The 21,845-nt window shown below is 39.0% G+C and overlaps 1 pseudogene; it reads right to left on the bottom strand.

Annotated features, from left to right (window-relative positions):
• Nucleotides 1-13,179: 13,179 nt before the first annotated feature.
• On the bottom strand, nucleotides 13,180-21,364 carry LOC149182391 (phosphatidylinositol 4-kinase gamma 6-like; annotated as a pseudogene).
• Nucleotides 21,365-21,845: the final 481 nt, after the last annotated feature.

The raw sequence follows: 21,845 nt of genomic DNA, 5'->3' as shown, positions 1-21,845 counted from the left end.
TACCATCTTAGTCAATTGGACATAATTAAATGGCTCTCAAAAAGCCAGATCAATAGTCAACCGAAATATTAAGAAGCCAGATTAATATGCAATGACCAGCTTACAAATATTTGCATGCCAGAATTAAATGGCTTTCAAAAAGCCAGATTAATATGCAATGACCATCTTACAAATATTTACAAACAACCACCATGTAATGCCCCTAGTAAATCGATGATGTCTTAAGTAAGACAATAGAATTTAACTCTTAACTAAGGTTCTGTTTGGCAATTAAAATGACTATGTTGCTACTATTGTTAATTAATTATGATAATTAATTGTTGCTACTACTGTTTAATTAAGTATGTTGATTAATTGTTGTTAGTAGCTATTGAGGTAGTTAGAAAAAAAGAAAACCTAACTACTTTCATGAGACGGTTGAGACCCCATAGGAAAAAGGGGAAAAAAGGTTATGCCAAGTCTGGTAGGGGATCAGATGGCAAAAAAAAAAAAAAGAATTACTCTTTGAAAAGAGGAAAAAAAGAAAGCTATGTCTGGTAAAGATCAGATAGCATGTGTGTGGAAGGCAAAAGCTTCCTGAACCGCTACGTCTGGTAAGGACCAGATAGCGTGACTCTAGTGTGGCCAAAGGGTTGCAGACAGTAAGGATCTGCAAAAGTGCTTGGGGGTGGAAGATCGAGGAGGAACTTCCTAAGGTCAGGTGGTTGACAAGCGCAAATAAGAGGTTTGCCTCTGCTCAGGTATGGTCTACTAGGAAACCCAACAGTTAAAGAATTTGTTTATAAACTGTGGAAATTAATTAAGGTTTATGACAGACTAGACTGTACACGGCATTGGAAGAGTTTCTGTAATTATGCAGACAATGATAGAGGTGGAAACAAAAAAATACATTGATAACTTTAAGAACTAGTTTCTGCGCAACTGGCAGAGATTAAACTAGATTTTAATTAAAAAAAAAACAGAGATTCCATGCTGGAACAAATTCCTGTAGCATAAGTGATAGTCAAACAGGAAAACCGAATACTGTGTATAATCATTTCAGCTTACATAATCGAATCGAAAACAATAAATATTGTACACAGAGATTCCAAAAATTACTGCTGAGGAAATAAGAACTGTTTAGATCAAAAAAACTAGAATAATGCATATACCTTAGACCCAACAACCAATTTCAAATTCAGAATATCATCATCTTAACAGTGTATTTAAGAATACATGAAAACGATAACAAAAATACTCCTGTGCTCGAGGAACAGAGGAGGGGCAACGCCCACATCATATACTTAATAAACGATAACAGGCATTTCTGAGCCTATAAAGAAAAGGCCGTAGCCTGTGTGTTAAAACTGGGCCTGTAAAGAAAAGGCCATAGTCGTGTGAGTATTATTGGACAGCCAGTGAGGGTTTCCGTAGTTGAAGCCGGCAATTCATATTTTTCTAACATGAAAAGTAACCATAAACCAAGAAAGGACATGGAAACATGTTTCTTAATTAAATTCACAGTAAAAACCTCCGTTAAGGCAAGCATTACAGAATACACAGTGAATAAAAATACTGGAACTCAGATAAGAGTTTATCCACAATGAACCAACAATATTCCTTAAAAAAAACCTAACCGAAAACAATATTATGGAGGAAATCTCAATATATTAACCAGTCAATGTTCGACCATCTGTAACAATTGATAACCCTTGATTATGAAACAAATTATACAGTAAAGGTCGGGCATCCAACGCATCCCAACTAAGGTTTCCGCCTGAATGGTTGGCGTAGAAACCAATTTAATTTACAAGCAACAGAGACGGGAAAAACGTTAATTTCCTCATGGGAAGAAACCCCTGAAAACAACGATGGACTTCCATTGCACATGCATAACTCAGATAGCCTGTCAAGAAGGACAACGGTTCAGTCCGTTACCCAGGGAACGCCTCACAAGTTTAACCACGGATGCATACAACTCTTACCCGGAACATGGAATGGGTAGGGAAGCGGAGCAGGCTCTCCATCGCACGTCGGCCTCGGCAACCGAACTCCTCACCTGAGACTCATTCAAAAACCAGAGCAGTAAAGATTAAAACCTGCGGAAGAGATTAAACACAAACGAAAATGAACTGTAACCAAGAAGATTTGGGTGAGCGGCTTACCATGACCGGAATCGGAAGGTAGAGAATTCCTACCGCACAACAGACCGCCTGAAGGAAAGGTCCCCTGTGCAAATGCGAAGCGCCAGAGAACTGTGAATGACAGGGGGTCAATCCAACAATGAAAAGGCTAAAGGATTATCAAATGCGTAAAGCCTTTCAATACTTACTACTGACCCATGTCTCGATGTCAGCACTCAATCTGGGCGGGTTCATCTCCGCCGTGGGATTGAGCATAGAAAACCCGGGAAACAGCTACCATGTAGTAAGATCGAGGTAAGTGTCAGTCCGCATGAAACCCTGGAGTCCTGAGCACGCGAGAGCACATGGTGTCAACTGGCCGGCCGTTCATCGTGCCAGATGGACGATGTGGAGAAGGCCAGTTGGGGCAGGCGTCAATTGCCTGAGTGACTCACGACAACATTCATTCCAGGCAACGTAAACCATTACTCGAATATAGAAATTGCCATATGTTCATTTATAACCCGTAGTACCAACGATCAACTCATATAACACTTTGTACGTATAGATATTATTGACAGCCGAATGATAATTCCAAGATTGAACAAGAGACAAAGTTAATGTTTACTTGCCATAGTTATCATGGATGCGTGCTATGAATTAGCATAGTTAAACTTAGCACTATTACTTGTTTATGTAGATAATTATATAAAGATAATTATATAATCTTTATTGCATTCGGATGACTAATAATCAGATATACTGTTGTTAAGGTAAAAAAAAAATTTACTCCTGTACTGTAGTGTTACAAGTGGTATCAGAGCCCAGGTTACAACTCTGTGACCTCGGGTTAATCATAATGGAGACAACAATACATAAGTAACCAACTAACAAGCAAGCAAGGGGTATTTCTAAAATATTGCAAATCACATCTGTTGAAATGAGCTAATCTTTGTTCAGGTGACAGCAGAATGAGGAGAACAAGTAGCGCTCCTCATGGAAATATGAATCGACCAGACAACGTTACTCACCCTCAGGGAAATCCTGAGATATGGGTACAACTGGGAGAGGAAGGCCGCAACACTAATTTGACTATATTGGAGACAGTCCAGGAACTGAAGAACGAAATGGCCCGTTTGCGTGAGGACAACGCTAGACTAACCATGGAACAAGAGAGGATCCTGAAAAGTTTATCAGATAAACAAAACCAGCAACAGTCTCATCCTAGACCTGAGCAAACACGAGTATCAGATGAACAGGGCTATCACACCGAACAGGAGGAAACAGAGGAAAGAGCGGAGGTTCGAGGAGAGAAATCTGATAACGCCTCTGAACATCAAACCCCAAAGAGACAGCGGATAGAACTGCAAGGGGAGTTTCGGAAGATTAAACCACCACATTTTGATGGGGAATCTGAGGAAGCTGCAGAAGCTTGGCTAATCAACATGAACAAATATTTCCAAGTTTATGAGTATGATCACCATCTTAAGGCACGGCTGGCCATCTTCCAGCTGCAGGCCAAGGCTACATTATGGTGGGAAGAAGTCAAGATGGTGTGGGGGGTGAGTGAGCAAGATGTAACTTGGGAAACTTTTCAAAGATATTTCAAGGAAAAGTACCTGACTGAACGTTTCTATGATGAAAAAGCACGGGAATTTCATGATCTGTGGCTTGGGCAGCAGACCATGGATGAATTCATTACTAAATTTACATCTTTTCTTCGCTATGTACTGTATATTCGGGAGGAAAAGGCTAAGGTGCAGTGGTTCGTTAGCAGTCTACCCCAGGCAATGCGCGAAAGGATCGAATTTGATAATCCGAAGACCATGGACGAAGCGATACGGAAAGCTAGAATATGTTATCAGCAGAATAAACAAAAAGGAGAAAATTCTGGGAAGCGCTGGGCAGATAAAAAGGGCAGCAGAATGACTGTAGGAGTTAAGGGAGCTCGCAGCAATTTCAACAAGGGATTCTCAAAAGGGGCCAGCAATAGAAACCAATCGAGAAATCAGATCAGATTAAAGCCACCTAATGAATCTAAATACAGTGAACAGTCGGGTAGAGCTGATAATGAGGGTTCAGCTAGGCCACCAGTACAGTGCTGGGGTTGTGGCAGGCCACATTATATTAAAAATTGCCCTCACCGAAAGGAAAGTGATCAGGTGTCCTAGGTTTATGAAGCCTCCACAGTGGGAGACGTGGCTCGGTCCATACCCAGAATAAATGCCGCCCTCAAGGATCGTCAAGTTGATTACCAGCCAACAATGATAGAATTTGAAGGTAAGATCTTTGATCGAACTGTTTCCATTTTAGTAGACCCAGGAGCTACCTTAAGCTACATTAGTCCCAAAGTTGTGGAAAATTGTAGTTTGCAAGCCATTAAGTTTAAGAATCCATGGTTAGTACAGCTTGCCACCGGGGCCAAAAGACGAGTGCTGGCTAAGGTCAGCAACTGCCCATTAAGGATAGCCGGTCAGACAGTAATGACAGAATTGAATGTACTCCCTCTCGGTTCGTATGATGTGTTGATCGGGATGGATTGGCTGGAAAGGCGGTGGTCTATAATAAACTGCAAGACAAAAACAATTTCTTATCGGGATGAACTGGGAAAAGAAAAGGAAATTCAAGGTATCCTGAAACCAGTGCAGATCCGGCCAATTACAGCCTCACAGCTAGCTAAAAGCATCAGGAAAAAATGTCAAATATATGCAGTACAAGTAGGATATGCTAGACCTGAAGATAAAATTGTTGTTGTGGAAAGCATACCAGTAGTGCGAGATTTTACAGATGTATTTCCTGAAGAAGTACCAGGGCTGCTGCCCAAAAGAGATTTAGATTTCACCATAGAATTGGTACCCGGTGTAGCCCCAGTATCCCGAGCACCATACTGGATGAGTGTGCCGGAATTAACAGAATTAAAAATGCAGCTGCAAGAGCTATTAGACAAGAAGTATATCCTTCCCAACGTATCTCCTTGGGGAGCCCCTGTATTGTTTGTTAGAAAAAAAGACAGAACTCTCCGTATGTGCACAGATTATAGACAGCTGAATAAATTAACAGTTAAAAACAAATATCCACTACCCCGCATTGATGAACTGTTTGATCAAGTGAAAGGGGCCACAATCTTCTCAAAGATCGATTTGAGGTCTGGTTATCATCAAATCAGAATTAAGGAGGAGGACATAGCCAAAACAGCTTTTCGAACCCGTTACGGGCATTATGAGTTTGTGGTACTGCCTTTCGGGTTGACCAATGCACCTGCGACATTTATGTGCCTGATGAATAGTGTATTTCATCAGTATCTAGACAAATTCGTGTTAATTTTTATTGATGATATACTTATATACTCTTAGAGTATTAAAGAGCATGAGGAGCATCTCAGATTAGTGTTACAGACACTACGGGAACATCAGCTATATGGTAAATTTAGCAAATGCGATTTTTATAAAGAGCAGATCCAGTATTTGGGGCATATCATCACTAAGGAAGGCATTGCTGTGGACCCTGAAAAGATCAAAACCATAATGGAATGGCCAACACCAAAGGACGTGGCAGATATCAGGTCTTTCATGGGGCTGGCTAGATATTACAGACGGTTCGTGGAAGGCTTCTCCAGGGTTGCATACCCTATCACCTCCTTGCAAAAGAAAGGAAAAATATTTAAGTGGACAGCAGAATGTCAACGGAGCTTTGAACAGCTCAAAAACCTGCTCACCACTGCACCTGTGCTGAGTATTGCAGACCCAGAAAAAGAGTACGTAGTCTGCACAGATGCAAGCAAAGAGGGTGTAGGTGGGGTGCTGATGTAGGAAGGGAAAGTGATCGCGTATGAATCCAGAAAATTGAAAGAACATGAGCAGAAGTATTCTGCCTATGATCTGGAACTAACTGTTGTAGTACATGCACTGAAAATGTGGCACCATTATTTGGTGGGAAGAAAATTCTTATTGATGACCGATCACCATAGCTTAACCAGCTACTTTAGTCAACCAACTTTAAACGCTAGGCAAGCTAGGTGGGTAGACTTTTTGGGCGGTTTCGATTTTGAAATCAAACATCTAAAAGGAAAAGAAAACTGGGTGGCCGATGCACTGAGTCGAAAAGTGCATTGTCTTTATGAAGTTGGCATTAGTGAAGGACAGTCCACCCTTGGCAAAGAAATTGAAGAGGCCGCTGAACAAGATCAAATCTACCATCAAAAGAAGCAACTGGTGCAGAATTTAAGTACCCACATAATACAACAAGGTTATCAATTGAATGCAGTCGGCATTCTGTGCTACCAGAAAAGAATATATGTACCGAATCAGGGCAATATTAAGGAAAAGATTCTGGATGAATATCATAAGAGTCCTTATGCGGGACATCCGAGTTATCAAAAATTAATCACCTCGCTTCGTAAGGAATATCATTGGCCAGGCATGAAAAGAGATGTGGTAGAATATCTGGCACGATGCTTAGAATGTCAACAGGTTAAGGCTGAACATCAACACTCTGTGGGTTTGCTACAACTATTACCTATACCAGAATGGAAGTGGGAGATTATCACCATGGACTTTATTACAGGGTTACCAAAGTCCAAGAGGAATAATGACTCTATTATGGTTGTAGTGGACAAACTTAGTATGTCATCTCACTTCATACCGGTTCAATCTATGTACCGTGCAGCACAAATTGCAAATGTTTTTATGCAGAACATATTTAAACTCCATGGGCTGCCAAAAACTATAATATCTGATCGCGATGTTAAATTCACATCAGCCTTTTGGAAGACCTTGTTTGAAGGTCTGGGGACTCAATTGAATTTTAGCACCGCTTATCACCCGCAGACTGACGGACAGACGGAGCGGGTGAATCAAGTGGTGGAGGATATGCTGAGGTCATATGTGATGCAGCAACCCACTCGTTGGGAAGAGTATTTGCACCTTGTAGAATTTGCCTATAACAATGGATATCATGCATCCTTGCGGATGAGTCCATTCGAAGTACTTTACGGTCGAAAATGCCGCACGCCATCCAGTTGGGGTGGACCAGAAGACAGACTCATGCTGGGTCCTGAAATGTTAACAGAGATGGAAGCAATGGTTAAGAGAGTGAGGGCTAATTTGAAAATAGCTCAGGACAGACAAAAAAGTTTTGCAGATCGGAAAAGGACCTTTAGAGAGTACCAAGTGGGTGAACATGTATATGTCAGAATTCGGGCAAGGAGAAGTACTCTACAATGGAATGGTTGTGCCAAACTGGCACCCCGCTTTTGTGGGCCCTTCCAGATTTTAGCACGAGTGGGGCCGGTAGCTTATCAGTTAGCCCTACCTAGCCACATCCGAGTCCATAATGTTTTCCATGTGTCCGTTTTAAAGAAGTATGTTTATGACCCTAGACACATAATAAGTTGGCAGGATATTCAGGTAAGAAGATGTTGTAAGATAAACAAGAACCAGAGATGGATTGATAAGAAAACTGCTAATCTGAATATTATGTGTTTCAGGTGGAACCGGAAGGAGAGTTCCTGGTCGAGCCAGTGAACATACTAGATCGGAGAAGGGTCGAGCTGCGGAAAAGAGTCATCACCCAGGTTAAAGTGCAGTGGCAGCACTTTGGGCCAGATGAGGCCACCTGGGAAGATGAGCAGAGCATGAAAGAAGCCTATCCCGAATTGTTTATGGATGGACAACAACATCGGGACGATGTTGAACTTCAGGGGGGGGAGATGTAATGCCCCTAGTAAATCGATGATGTCTTAAGTAAGACAGTAGAATTTAACTGTTAACTAAGGTTCTGTTTGGCAATTAAAATAACTATGTTGCTACTGTTGTTAATTAATTATGATAATTAATTGTTGCTACTACTGTTTAATTAAGTATGTTGATTAATTGTTGTTAGTAGCTATTGAGGTAGTTAGAAAAAGAAAACCTAACTACTTTCATGAGACGGTTGAGACCCCATAGGAAAAAGGGGAAAAAAGGTTATGCCAAGTCTGGTAGGGGATCAAATGGCAAAAAAAGAAAAGAAAAGAATTACTCTTTAAAAAGAGGAAAAAAAGAAAGCTATGTTTGGTAAAGATCAGATAGCATGTGTGTGGAAGGCGAAATCTTCCTGAACCGCTACGTCTAGTAAGGACCAGATAGCGTGACTCTGGTGTGGCTAGAGGGTTGCAGACAGTAAGGATCTGCAAAAGTTCTTGGGGGGTGGAAGATCAAGGAGGATCTTCCTAAGGTCAGGTGGTTGACAAGCGCAAATAAGAGGTTTGCCTCTGCTCAGGTATGGTCTACTAAGAAACCCAACAGTTAAGAATTTGTTTATAAACTGTGGAAATTAATTAAGGTTTATGACAGACTAGACTGTGGAAAGTAATTATGCAGATAATGGTAGAGGTGGAAACAAAAAAATACATTGATAACTTTAAGAACTAGTTTCTGCGCAACTGGCAGAGATTAAACTAGATTTTAATTTAAAAAAAAACAGAGATTCCATGCTCGCACAAATTCCTGTTGCATAAGTGATAGTCCAACAGGAAAACCGAATATTGTGTATAATCATTTCAGCTTACATAATGGAATCGAAAACAATAAATATTTTACACAGAGATTCCAAGAATTACTGCTGAGGAAATAAGAACTGTTTAGATCAAAAAAACTGGAATAATGCATATACCTTAGACCCAACAACCAATTTCAAGTTCACAATATCATCATCTTAACAGTGTATTTAAGAATGCATGAAAACGATAACGAAAATACTCCTGTGCTCGAGGAACAGAGGAGGGGCAGCGCCCACATCATATACTTAATAAATGATAACAGGCATTTCTGAGCCTGTAAAGAAAAGGCCGTAGCCTGTGTGTTAAAACTGGGCCTGTAAAGAAAAGGCCATAGCCGTGTGAGTATTATTGGACAGCCAGCGAGGGCTTCCGTAGTCGAAGCCGGCAACTCATATTTTTCTAACATGAAAAGTAACCATAAACCAAGAAAGAACATGGAAACATGTTTCTTAATTAAATTCACAGTAAAAACCTCCGTTAAGGCAAGCATATCCAGAATACACAGCGAATAAAAAAACTGGAACTCAGGTAAGAGTTTATCCACAATGAACCAGCAGTATTCCTTAAAAAAAAACCTAACCGAAAACAATATTATGGAGGAAATCTCAATATATTAACCAGTCAATGTTCGACCATCTGTAACAATTGATAACCTTTGATTATGAAACAAATTATACAGTAAAGGTCGGGCATCCAACGCATCCCAACTAAGGTTTCCGCCTGAATGGTTGGCGTAGAAACCAATTTAATTTACAAGCAACAGAGACGGGAAAAACGTTAATTTCGTCATGGGAAGAAACCCCTGGAAACAACGATGGACTTCCATTGCACATGCATAAATCAGATAGCCTATCAAGAAGGAAAACGGTTCAGTCCGTTAACCAAGGAACGCCTCACAAGCTTAACCACGGATGCATACAACTCTTACCCGAAACATGGAATGGGTAGGGAAGCGGAGCAGGCTCTCCATCGCACGTCGGCCTCGGCAACCGAACCCCTCACCTGAGACTCATTCAAAAACCAGAGCAGTAAAGATTAAAACCTACGGAAGAGATTAAACACAAACGAAAATGAACTGTAACCAAGAAGATTTGGGTGAGCGGCTTACCATGACTGGAATCGGAAGGCAAAGAATTCCTACTGCACAACAGACCGCCTGAAGGAAAGGTTCCTTGTGAAAATGCGAAGCGCCAGAGAACTGTGAACGACAGGGGGTCAATCCAATAATGAAAAGGCTAAAGAATTATCAAACGCATAAAGCCTTTCAATACTTACTACTGACCCATGGCTCGATGTCAGCCCTCGATCTGGGCGGGTTCATCTCCACCATGGGATTGAGCATAGAAAACCCGAGAAACAGCTACCATGTGGTAAGATCGAGGTAAGTGTCAGTCCGCATGAAACCCTGGAGTCCTGAGCACGCGAGAGCACATGGTGTCAACTGGCCGCCGTTCATCGTGCCAGATGGACGATGTGGAGAAGGCCAGTTGGGGCAAGCGTCAGTTGCCTGAGTGACTCACGGCAACATTCATTCCAGGCAGCGTAAACCATTACTCGAATATAGAAATTGCCATATGTTCATTTATATCCCGTAGTACCAGCGATCAACTCATATAACACCTTGTACGTATAGATATTATTGACAGCCGAATGATAATTCCAAGATTGAACAAGAGACAAAGTTAATGTTTACTTGCCATAGTTATCATGGATGCGTGCTATGAATTAGCATAGTTAAACTTAGCACTATTACTTGTTTATGTAGATAATTATAAAAAGATAATTATATAATCTTTATTGCATTCGGATGACTAATAAACAGATATACTATTGTTAAGGTAAAAAAAAAATTTGCTCCTGTACAGTAGTGTTACACAACACCCATATTAAATGGCTTTCAAGAAGCCAGGTTAATATGCAATGACCATCTTACAAATATTTGCATGCAAGAATTAAACATAAGTCAACTGAAATAGTTACAAGCTAGAATTAAACATAAGTCAACTGAAAGATTTATAAGTCAGAATTAAATGGCTGCCAAATAAGCCATAATTAAATATTTAAATCAACTAAAATATTTACAAGTCAGAATTATTATTAATTCTAAGTCAACTAAAATATTTACAAGCCAGATTTAAATGTTTTAAGTCAACTGAAATATTTACAAGTAGAATTATCGGTTTAGGTCAACTGAAATATTTAGAAGTCAGAATTAAATGGCTCTCAAGAAGCCAAATTAATATGCAATGACCGTCTTAGTCAACTGAAATATTTACAAGCCATTTATATGGCATGACCATCTTAGTCAATTGAAATATTTACAAGCCAAAATTAAGTCAACTAAAATATTTACAAGTCAGAATGAAATGGCCGTCAAGAAGCCAGATTAATATGCAATGACCATCTTAGTCAACTGAAATAGGGAGATTAATATGTAATTGACCATTTTAGTCAACTGAAACATTTACTAGCCATTTATATGGAATTATCATCTTTTTCAATTGAAATATTTACAATCTAGAATTAAATTAAATAGCTTTCAAGAAGCCAGATTAATATGTAATGATCATCTTACAAAGATGCACCTCAATTATTACAGTAAGTCAACTAAAATATTTGCAAACCAAAATGTAAATAGCGCATATTAATATGCAATGACCATATTACAAATATGCACCTCATAAGTCAACTAAAATATTTACAAGCCAGAATTAAACGTTCAAGTCAACTGAAATATTTACAACGTTTAATTCAACTGAAATATTTACAAGCCAGAATTAAATGGCTTTCAAGAAGCCAATGACCATCTTACAAATATTTACAAACACCTAACACCCATATTAATATGCAATAACCATTTTACAAATATGCACCTAAATTATTAAGTTGAGTCAACTGAAATATTTACAAGCCAGAATATAAATGGCTCATATTAATATGCAATGACTATATATTTAAACTGAAATATTTACAAGCCAGAATTAAATGGCTTTCAAGAAGCCAATGACCATCTTACAAATATTTACAAACACCCAACATCCATATTAATATGCAATAACCATTTTACAAATATCCACCTCAATTATTAAGTTAAGTCAACTGAAATATTTACAAGCCAGAATATAAATGGCTCATATTAATATGCAATGACTATATTACAAATATGCACCTCAACTGAAATATTTACAAAACTAAAATTAAATGGCTCTCAAGAAGCCAGATTAATAGGCAATGACCATCTTAGTCATATTCACAATATAAATGGCCTATATTAATATGCAATGACCATATTACAAATATGCACCTCGATTATTACGTTTAAGTCAACTGAAATATTTACAAAACCAAAATTAAATGGCTCTCAATAAGCCAGATTAATATGCAATGACCATCTTAGTCATATTCACAAGCCAGAATTAAATGGCTTTAAAGCCAAATTAATATACAATAATTATCTTAGTCAACTGAAATAAGAAATTAGCCAGAATTAAATGGCTTTCAAGAAGCCATATTAATATACAATAACTATCTTAGTGAACTGAAATAATTACAAACCAGAATTAAATGGCTCTCAAAAAGCTAAATTAATATGCAATAACCATCCTAGTCATATTCAGAAGCCAGAATTAAATGGCTTTCAAAAAGTCAGAAAATATACAATGACTATGTTAGTCAACTGAAATATTTAGAGGCCAGAATTAACTGGCTTTCAAAAAACCAGAATAATATGCAACGGCCATGTTACAACTATGCACCTCAATTATCATCCTTAAATGGCTCGGATATTAGTAGACAATAGTATGTTTGCAAGTTATTTTGACCACAAATTATACAAATAGTGTACATTATGATACAAGAAGGATGCAAGAAACTACTACACGGTTCCAAAAACTCTCCATCAGAAAAGAAATAAAATTTGGCATGAAGTACCAAACCAAACATGTGTCTTTGATTTAAAGTTGTGATTTTCCTTGAAAGAAAAGCATCTGTAAACCGCTTCTGAAGTATCAATAAACAAAGCCCACTCTTGCTCACTCATATCTGAGACTTTGATATGGTATTCAGTCCTGGCATTTTGCTCATACCCGCTTTGAACTGCTCCAGTAGCCAAGACTCCTTGTCTACTACAACCCTGGTTTCTCTTTGAGAAACTAATACATCTCAGTGATGTCTCTTTGAGTGCCTAATAAATCTCACTACAGACAAAAAGCCTTTATGGTTCGAAAAGCCCTACTGCGTTCACCACTGGTACTGGCTCCTACATTTCATTTCCTCTAGAGGTGAAACCTTCCAGCTTTAAAAGTGGACTCCGGCATCATCCTCCAGGAGTTTTGGGGGAAGGCCAGTTTGATGCAAATGAAGATTTGATACTTCTTTGACAATTTCTAAGTGTCCCATATGAAACAGGAGGAATTTGTAGATCATTTCTTTCGGAATTGGTCAAGCAAAAACTTGTTAAAACGATTTGCTCCCATAACCTATGCCTGTTTTTAAAACTGCCACACGACTCCTTCACCCAACCACTGATAAGAGTTCATGTTAACTGAAATCCTCATGATCTTCATCCATGAAAAATGCTCTCTTCCAGCTTTGAAAGTGGACACCGGCATCATCCTCTAAGAGTTCTTGGGGAAGGCCAGTTTGATGCAAATGAAGATTTGATACATCCTTTGACAATTTCTAAGTGTCCCATATGGAACAGGAGGAATTTGAATATCATTATTTTCGAAATTGGTCGAGGAAAAACACGGGAAAAATAGTGAGACTCCACTGTACTTAGGAACATTTAGAAACTCGTTAAAACGATTTGATCCCATGGAAGCCAGTCTGTTGTTGAAACTGCCACACGACTCCCTCACCCAACAACTGATAACAGAGTTCATGTAACTGAAATCCCCATCATCTTCATAATCCATATCAAATTGAAATTGTTCAGGCAAATGTTCCTCTTCCGAAAAAGGTTCCGAGTGAATATCCTCTCCCGCAGATTTAACAACAAAAACTTCTTGATCAATTTCCAACTTACACATCAAAAGACTAACAACAGTCAATGTTGAATATGTAATTTCAACGCAGTCACCCAAAACCACCGCAGCAAAACCACAAACCCGCTTGAGGCATATCGGACCGCTCTTTGGTATGGACTGGTTTCCGTACACAAGGGTCCGATAAAATTTAGTGTTGACGCGTGGCTCTCCCCATACGTAAGTAGAAGTCATTTTCTCGGGACATAAATCTCTGCAGCAAACGGCCTCCCGATATTCTCCTCCACCATTCGATTGTTTCCATCGCTCTCCACCGTCGATTGTCCGAAGATGCATATGAGCCTGCAGTGAATGTTGCGTGGAGTGAATTTCAATTTTGGTTGACCGCCGTAAAATAATATAATTAATATGCTCATAGAAAGTAGATGAAATTTTAAATTTTAATTTTTTTTTATATGTCGAAGGTATGGTGCATTTAAAGAAAGGTATGGTCTGGTCAGTGTGTTAAAAATATTTTACGCAATGTAATATCCAAGAAATGGGGCTCGTATAGTATGTAATTGTTTTGGGTTTATTTCATAGGTAACAAAAAAACGGGCTCTTGTGTGTAATGTGTATTTTTGCACAGCAGTGCATAAACGAAAACGTGGGAGCGCATGTATTTTCCAGGGAGTTGAACCTTGTTGATTTTTGCAAGAAGAATGAACCCTGTTGATTTTTGCAAGAAGAAATGCACAGCAGTGCGGGAATGAAGAAGACATATAATGTTTTGAGCTTCATATGTAAATTTGTTTTACAACAGTAATGTAAAAAGGGTTTTACAGCAGTAAACCCAGCTCAGTAAATTCTCAGGTGAAAACAGAGTTTTGGTTGAATGTTTTTTTTGTGAATCCCTCTCAGTAAAAGAGGAAGAAATATGTTGTTTCAGGCATTTTTATTTTAAATGAATATCAATCATTTTATGGTGGTGAAATACTCTGTCTTCAGTCATTTTATTTTTAGGCTTCCCTGTGCAAAAAGATCCCATGGAGGTGAAACAAAGCATTGCCTCTATGGAGTTTATTTTCTTTGTTTTTGGGATTTTATCAGAAAAATCCCCAACAGTGGTATCAGAGCAGGCTTAGGCTCTTTGAAGGTGACAAAGAAGCTGAAGGGAGGAGTTTGTTGCAACAGTAAAACTTCTCAAGTATAGTGAAGGCTCAGACAAGAAAATACTCAGGTATTTCACAAAGTTTTTTTTTATGTGTTGCTGAAGAAGCAGTCAATTGTTTTAAAATACACAGTCAAGAAATTGAAGCATAGTTGAGGCTGCAAGAATGGCTAGGACAAGCACCAATAATAGCATGGGTATGCAGCTCCCATTATTTGATGGTAAAAACTATGACTATTGGGCAATAACAATAAAAGCCTTGTTTGCTTCCCAAGACTTATGGGAAATAGTTGAGGAAGGTTTTGAACAACTAGCAGATGAAAATGAGTTTAATGCATTAACTCAAGGAGAGAAGGATCTATTAAAGAGCTGCAAGAAGAAGGATTCAAAAGCCCTTTTCTTCTTGTATCAAGCAGTGCATGGAAGTGTGTTTCCAAGGTTAGCAGCAGCTAAGACATCCAATGAAGCATGGCAAACCCTCAAGACAGCCTATCAAGGCATGGAGAGAGTGAAGACAGCAAAACTACAATTGCTGAGGAAGGATTTTGAGAATCTGAACATGAAGGAGTCAGACAACATTGACTCATTTTTCACACATGTAATTGGTTTGGTCACACAAATAAGGACTCATGGAGAAACCCTTGAAAATAGGAGGATTGTGGAGAAAATATTGAGGGTATTATCCTCAAAGTTTGATGCGATTGTCACCACCATTGAAGAGACAAAGGATCTCTCAAAATTTTCAGTTGATGAGCTACATGCATCACTGATAACACATGAGCAGAGGTTGAGTAGAAATGAAAACTCATCTCTAGAGAAAGCCTTCAAGACCCAGATGTCTTTTGGAAGAGGAAGAGGTCAAGGCAGAGGAAACAAAAGAGGAAGAGGCAGAAGCCAGAACAGAGGTGGAAGGAACAGTCCAGCAAATGCTCAAGGAAGAGGCAGCAATCCAAATCAGAACCAAGGCCAAGACAGCAGCCAACAAGGAGGAAAACATCATGCTCAAGGACAAAGGTATGAAAAATCCAATGTCCAATGCTATTATTGTAAAAAATATGGGCATTATGCCAGTGAATGTAGGAAGAAGCAACATGATATGAGTAATAGACAAAATGCAAATGTCACTAGAGAAAACATCGGCCAAAATAATGTGTTGTTAGGCTATAACATGGCTGAAACAAACAGTGAAGACATATGGTTTTTAGACTCAGGTTGCAGCAACCATATGACAGGAAACATAGCCTTCTTTTCTGCTCTAGACCAGAATGTGAAATCAGAAGTTACACTTGGAACTGATAACAAAATCTTTGTTATGGGAAAAGGGGAGGTAAAAATATTTACAAAGCAAGGAGAAAGGAAAACCATAGCAGATGTCTACTATGTCCCTGGAATGAGATGTAACCTCTTGAGTATTGGACAGCTTGTCCATAAGGGGTACAATGTTTTCTTTAAAAATGATGTATGCACCATCATGGATATAGCACCCAGCAAAAGATGCATTGCTGAAGTAAAAATGACAAGGAACAGGATGTTCCCTCTCAGGATCAGGGCAGATTTGAAAAACAAAAATGTAATTGCAGCAGTTACCCAAGAGGCTTTCCAAAGCGTGCCAAATGATGAAAATTGGTTGTGGCACTTGAGATTTGGTCATCTCAATTTTGGAGGTCTAAACTTGTTGAGCAGAAAAGGAATGGTAAGAGGATTACCATTGATAGAGAAACCAGACAGCTTATGTGAAGGCTGCATATTGGGGAAACAACATAGAGAAAGTTTTCCATCAGGTAAAAGCATAAGGGAAAAGGCACCCTTAGAGATCATCCACTCAGATTTATGTGGACCAATGCAAGCTCCATCATTAGCAGGCAGCCAATATTTCCTAACATTCATTGATGACTTTACAAGAAAAACTTGGGTATATTTCCTTAAAAACAAAAGTGAAGTGTTTGAGAAATTCAGAAATTTCAAAGCACTTGTGGAGAACCAAAGCGGGATGCATATAAAAGTTTTGAGAACCGATAGAGGAGGTGAGTATATCTCTAAGGAATTCCTAAGATTTTGTAGAGAAAATGGTATATATAAACAGTTTACAGCAAGGTACACCCCACAGCAAAATGGAGTTGCTGAAAGGAAGAATAGGACCATCATGGATATGGCGAGGAGCATGCTGAAGGCAAAGCATTTGCCAAATGATTATTGGGCTGAAGCTGTAAATTGTGCTGTGTATATTTTGAACAGGTGTCCTACAAAAGCAGTGTTGAACAAAGTGCCGGAGGAAGCGTGGAGTGGAAGAAAGCAAGGAGTCACCCACATGAGAGTTTTTGGATGTGTGGCCTATGCACACATACTAGATCAGCTAAGGAGGAAGTTGGACAGCAAAGGGGAGAAATGTCTTTTCATTGGATACAGTGAGGAATCCAAAGCCTACAGGTTGTATATCCCATCTACCAAGAAGTTTTTCGTCAGCAGAGATGTTCAATTCATTGAAGAGGAAGCTTGGGATGGAAGCATAGAGAAAACAGTGAATGTTAAAAACTATTTGTCTCATGATGAAGATGAAGAGGAAGTGGCTGAAATGCATCCCCAAACAGCAGCGCCAACACAAGGACAGCAAGGGACACCATTAAGGATAAATGAGAGTGCTTCTCCAAGAACACCACAAGGAGGAAATTCAAGTGCATCTTCAAGCACTTGCACACCAAGTGAAAGAGGTAAGAAATTTAGAAATCTAAGTGATATTTATGATGAAGGAATGAATTCCTTATTTGCCTTTTATTGTCATGTTGATGATCCTATTCATTTGGAGGATGCAATTAAAGATAGGAAATGGATAGAAGCTATGGATGAAGAGATGAATGCCATAGAGAGAAACAAAACATGGGACTTGGTTGAGCTACCAAAAGGCAAAGAAGTCATTGGAGTAAAATGGGTTTACAAGACCAAGAGCAATGCTGAAGGCAAGATAGAAAGGCACAAGGCAAGGCTGGTTGTCAAGGGGTACAAGCAGTAATATGGGAGAGATTATGAGGAGACTTTCGCACCGGTTGCAAGAATGGAAACCGTGAGAGCAGTGCTGTCCATAGCAGCACAAAACAAATGGAAATTTTACCAAATGGACGTGAAGTCAGCATTCCTAAATGGAGTGTTAAAAGAAGAGGTGTACATTGAACAGCCTCTCGGCTATGAGAAGAAAGGTGAAGAGCACAAAGTGTGCAAATTGAAGAAGGCTCTTTATGGGCTGAAGCAAGCGCCAAGAGCATGGTATAGCAAGATAGATTCATATCTATTGGATAATGAATTCGACAAGTGTGAAGGAGAACCCACTGTCTACATCAAAGAAAAAGATGGTAAAATTTTAATTGTTGTCTTATATGTTGATGATGTTATTTTCACAGGTAATGATGATCAGCTCATTGAGAATTTTAAATTAGTCATGAAGGAAGAATTTGAAATGACTGACATGGGTTTCTTGAGATACTTCTTAGGCATAGAAGTAGATCAAAATGAAAAGGGAATTTTTATCTCACAAGCTAGATATGTAAATCAAGTGTTGGATAGATTTAACATGCAAGAATGCAAGACAGCGATCACTCCCACAGTAATGGGATTAAAACTTAGCAGAGAGGACAGCAACAAGGATTTTGATCCTAGTTTGTACAAGAGTATTGTAGGCAGCCTTATGTATTTAATAGCTACTAGGCCTGACATTATGTATGCTGTTAGTTTAATTTCCAGATTCATGGAGAGGCCAAAGGAGGCACATTGGTAGGTAGCAAAAATAATTTTAAGGTATGTCAAAGGTACCAAAATGTTTGGAATTTTATATAATGTCTCAAAACATTCAGATTTGGTTGGATAAACTGATAGTGATTGGGCTGGAAGTGTAGATGATCGGAAAAGCACTTCCGGTTATGTTTTTCACATGGGTTCAGGAGCCATTTCATGGGCTTCTAAGAAGCAGTCCATTGTAGCATTGTCTACAGCAGAGGCTGAATATGTGGCAGCTACAGCAGCAACATGCCAAGCAGTTTGGATGAGAAGAATGTTGAGAAGCTTAGGCCAAGAGCAGGCAAAAATGACAGTGATTTTTTGTGACAATAGCTCAGATATTGCATTGTCAAAGAATTCAGTGTTTCATAAGAGAACGAAACACATTGATACAAGGTTTCACTACATCAGAGAATTGGTGAACAATGGAGAAATTGTCTTAGAACATTGCAGGACTCAAGAACAGGTAGCAGACATCTTGACAAAGCCTTTGGATCAGAAAAGCTTTGAATTTTTGAGAAAGTGTCTGGCTATGACCGAATGCCCAACAGTTGAAATTAAAGGGGAGTGTTGAATATGTAATTTCAACGCAGTCACCCAAAACCACCGCAGCAAAACCACAAACCCGCTTGAGGCATATCGGACCGCTCTTTGGTATGGAGTGGTTTTCGTACACAAGGGCCCGATAAAATTTAGTGTTGACGTGTGGCTCTCCCCATACGTAAGCAGAAGTCATTTTCTCGGGACATAAAGCTCTGCAGCTAACGGCCTCCCGATATTCTCCTCCACCGTTCGATTGTTTCCATCGCTCTCCACCATCGATTGTCCGAAGATGCATATGAGCCTGTAGTAAATGTTGCGTGGAGTGAATTTCAATTTTGGTTGACCGTCGTAAAATAATATAATTATTATGCCCGTAGAAAGTAGATGAAAGTTTTAAATTTTAATTTTTTTTTATATGTCGAAGGTATGGTGCATTTAAAGAAAGGCATGGTCTGGTCAGTGTGTTAAAAATATTTTACGCAATGTAATATCCAAGAAATGGGGCTCGTATATTATGTAATTGTTTTGGGTTTATTTCATAGGTAACAAAAAAACGGGCTCTTGTGTGTAATGTGTATTTTTTCACAGCAGTGCATAAACGAAAATGTGGGAGCGCATGTATTTTCCAGGGAGTTGAACCCTGTTGATTTTTGCAAGAAGAAATACACAGCAGTGCGGGAATGAAGAAGACATATAATGTTTTGAGCTTCATATGTAAATTTGTTTTACAACAGTAATGTAAAAAGGGTTCTACAGCAGTTAACCCAGCTCAGTAAATTCTCAGGTGAAAACAGAGTTTTGGTTGAATGTTGTTTTTGTGAATCCCTCTCAGTAAAAGAGGAAGAAATATGTTGTTTTAGGCATTTTTATTTTAAATGAATATCAATCATTTTATGGTGGTGAAATACTCTGTCTTCAGTCATTTTATTTTTAGGCTTCCCTGTGCAAAAAGATCCTATGGAGGTGAAACAGAGCATTGCCTCTGTGGAGTTTATTTTCTTTGTTTTTGGGATTTTATCAGAAAAATCCTCAATAGTCAAGTAAATCGCTTGAAGCTCACTGGTTTCGTCCTCTACTCCATGAAACTCATGACTCATCATTGCACTGATTTCTGCAAAACAAAGACCAGCTTTGGCAGCCCTTTTTTAAGGAAAATAGTGGACAGCATCAAAACCCTTCAACAAGCCTCTCCCACCATGGTTAACTCCCGTCTCAGTATTTATGCATCCTTGGTACGATCAAACTTATACATATATTCCAATTCATACTCTGAGAAATAGAAGCTTGAGGCCAATGGAACCACTCAAAGTAAGGAACCTCTAGATTTTCTGGGAAGCAAAGTATATATATTTTTTGGGAAGCAAAGACCATGATCTATAGGTGTAAAATCAACGGATTCTACTCCAACTTGGGGATATCTTCCTACATTTTAAATATTCTTCACAAGAAGATTGCCTGCATGTCTGTCAGTATTAAGTATATCCTAATATCTGGTATTCCAATCCTATGTAGCGGTCACTGGGAAACTAGATGTTCCATGGTCACTGGCATCACAATCATGTGAGACAAACTGCTGAAATGAAGCAATCTTATTAACAATCTGTCTCTTAATCCTTTTCTTCCTTGTAGTCACTTTACATAAAAATGATTGAATTTGTTGTTTTGACAAGCACAGTGGGAAGAACATTTGCAAAATGGTTATGCTGCAACTTCTCTGATAATTTTTTCTACAACTCTAACCTATCTCTTTAAACCAGGTTGCCCCAGAACTTTACCAACAAATCCTTCTGGATTGTTGGGAGCAAAGGGATCCTCATCTGTTGGTTTTACGATGGAAAAACTTCTACCTCCGTAATTTCCAGCCAACCTCGAACAAAGGATTGGATCTACACCACGATCAACTGCCTTAGTCATGTCTTTGACCAACTTGTTAATTTTCGTGCAGCACCTTCCTTCCAAGATCTCAACAGCCCTACCTCTATCTCTTTGCAGCTGACAATCAAAAATGGGCTTCTCGTAAGAGGAAGAGAAGCATCGTTTCGCACTGTACTCGGATCATTCTTCGACACTGTGCCTCCAAATGTGAGTGAACTTCTTCAGTGGGTACATTCAAGCCCCATCTGCATCTTCTTTTAAAGTGAGTGCATTGTTTTCTCTGTCCAGTGCAATGCTCAATGCACCGCCTGCGTCTGTTTGAACGAATACACGCCTCCCCCCCGTCCATGTCCTTGAACCCATGATATTGACTGTTAAGGCACCCATCTAGAACAACAACAACCATTTGTGTTTGTACCAGGCCGTCCTTGTTGGAGGGCATAGATTATAATCTTCTTTCTCTGGAAAGCCAAAGCTCTCCTCAGCACCAAATTCCTGCCTCTAAGCATACAACTAAACAGGAAATTATCCAACGAACAACTATGAAAATCAATTAAACTTGATTTCATAGCCTCTCAAAATTGGTGACAATGGCTCCACAAATACACATCCTAAACATGAATTTCCAGGAGAATTTTGAAGGGAGTATCCGAAGCCCCTACTCTCACATCGAAAATGTCAGCTGACTAACCTCCAAAGCATCCTCTACCTGGAAACAGAGAAAACAATCACATTTTGGCTTAAAAATGAAAAATAAGAAAGTAAAACATATTTAAATATGATTTCTTTCTAATCAAATTCGAATGAATAACCCAAATGAGCAAAATATTTTCAATTCTATTTCCCATAATTGATCTGATCGTAGCTTTTCTAAATGTAAAATGTTG

Source organism: Pinus tabuliformis, chromosome 3_2 (assembly GCF_031772625.1).
Source record: "Pinus tabuliformis cultivar Carrire ecotype Pingquan chromosome 3_2, CPIR1, whole genome shotgun sequence".
NCBI classification, from domain to species: Eukaryota; Viridiplantae; Streptophyta; class Pinopsida; order Pinales; family Pinaceae; genus Pinus; species Pinus tabuliformis.
The sequence above is the reverse complement of the archived record's forward strand: the minus strand, read 5'-3'. Positions and strand labels throughout refer to the sequence as shown.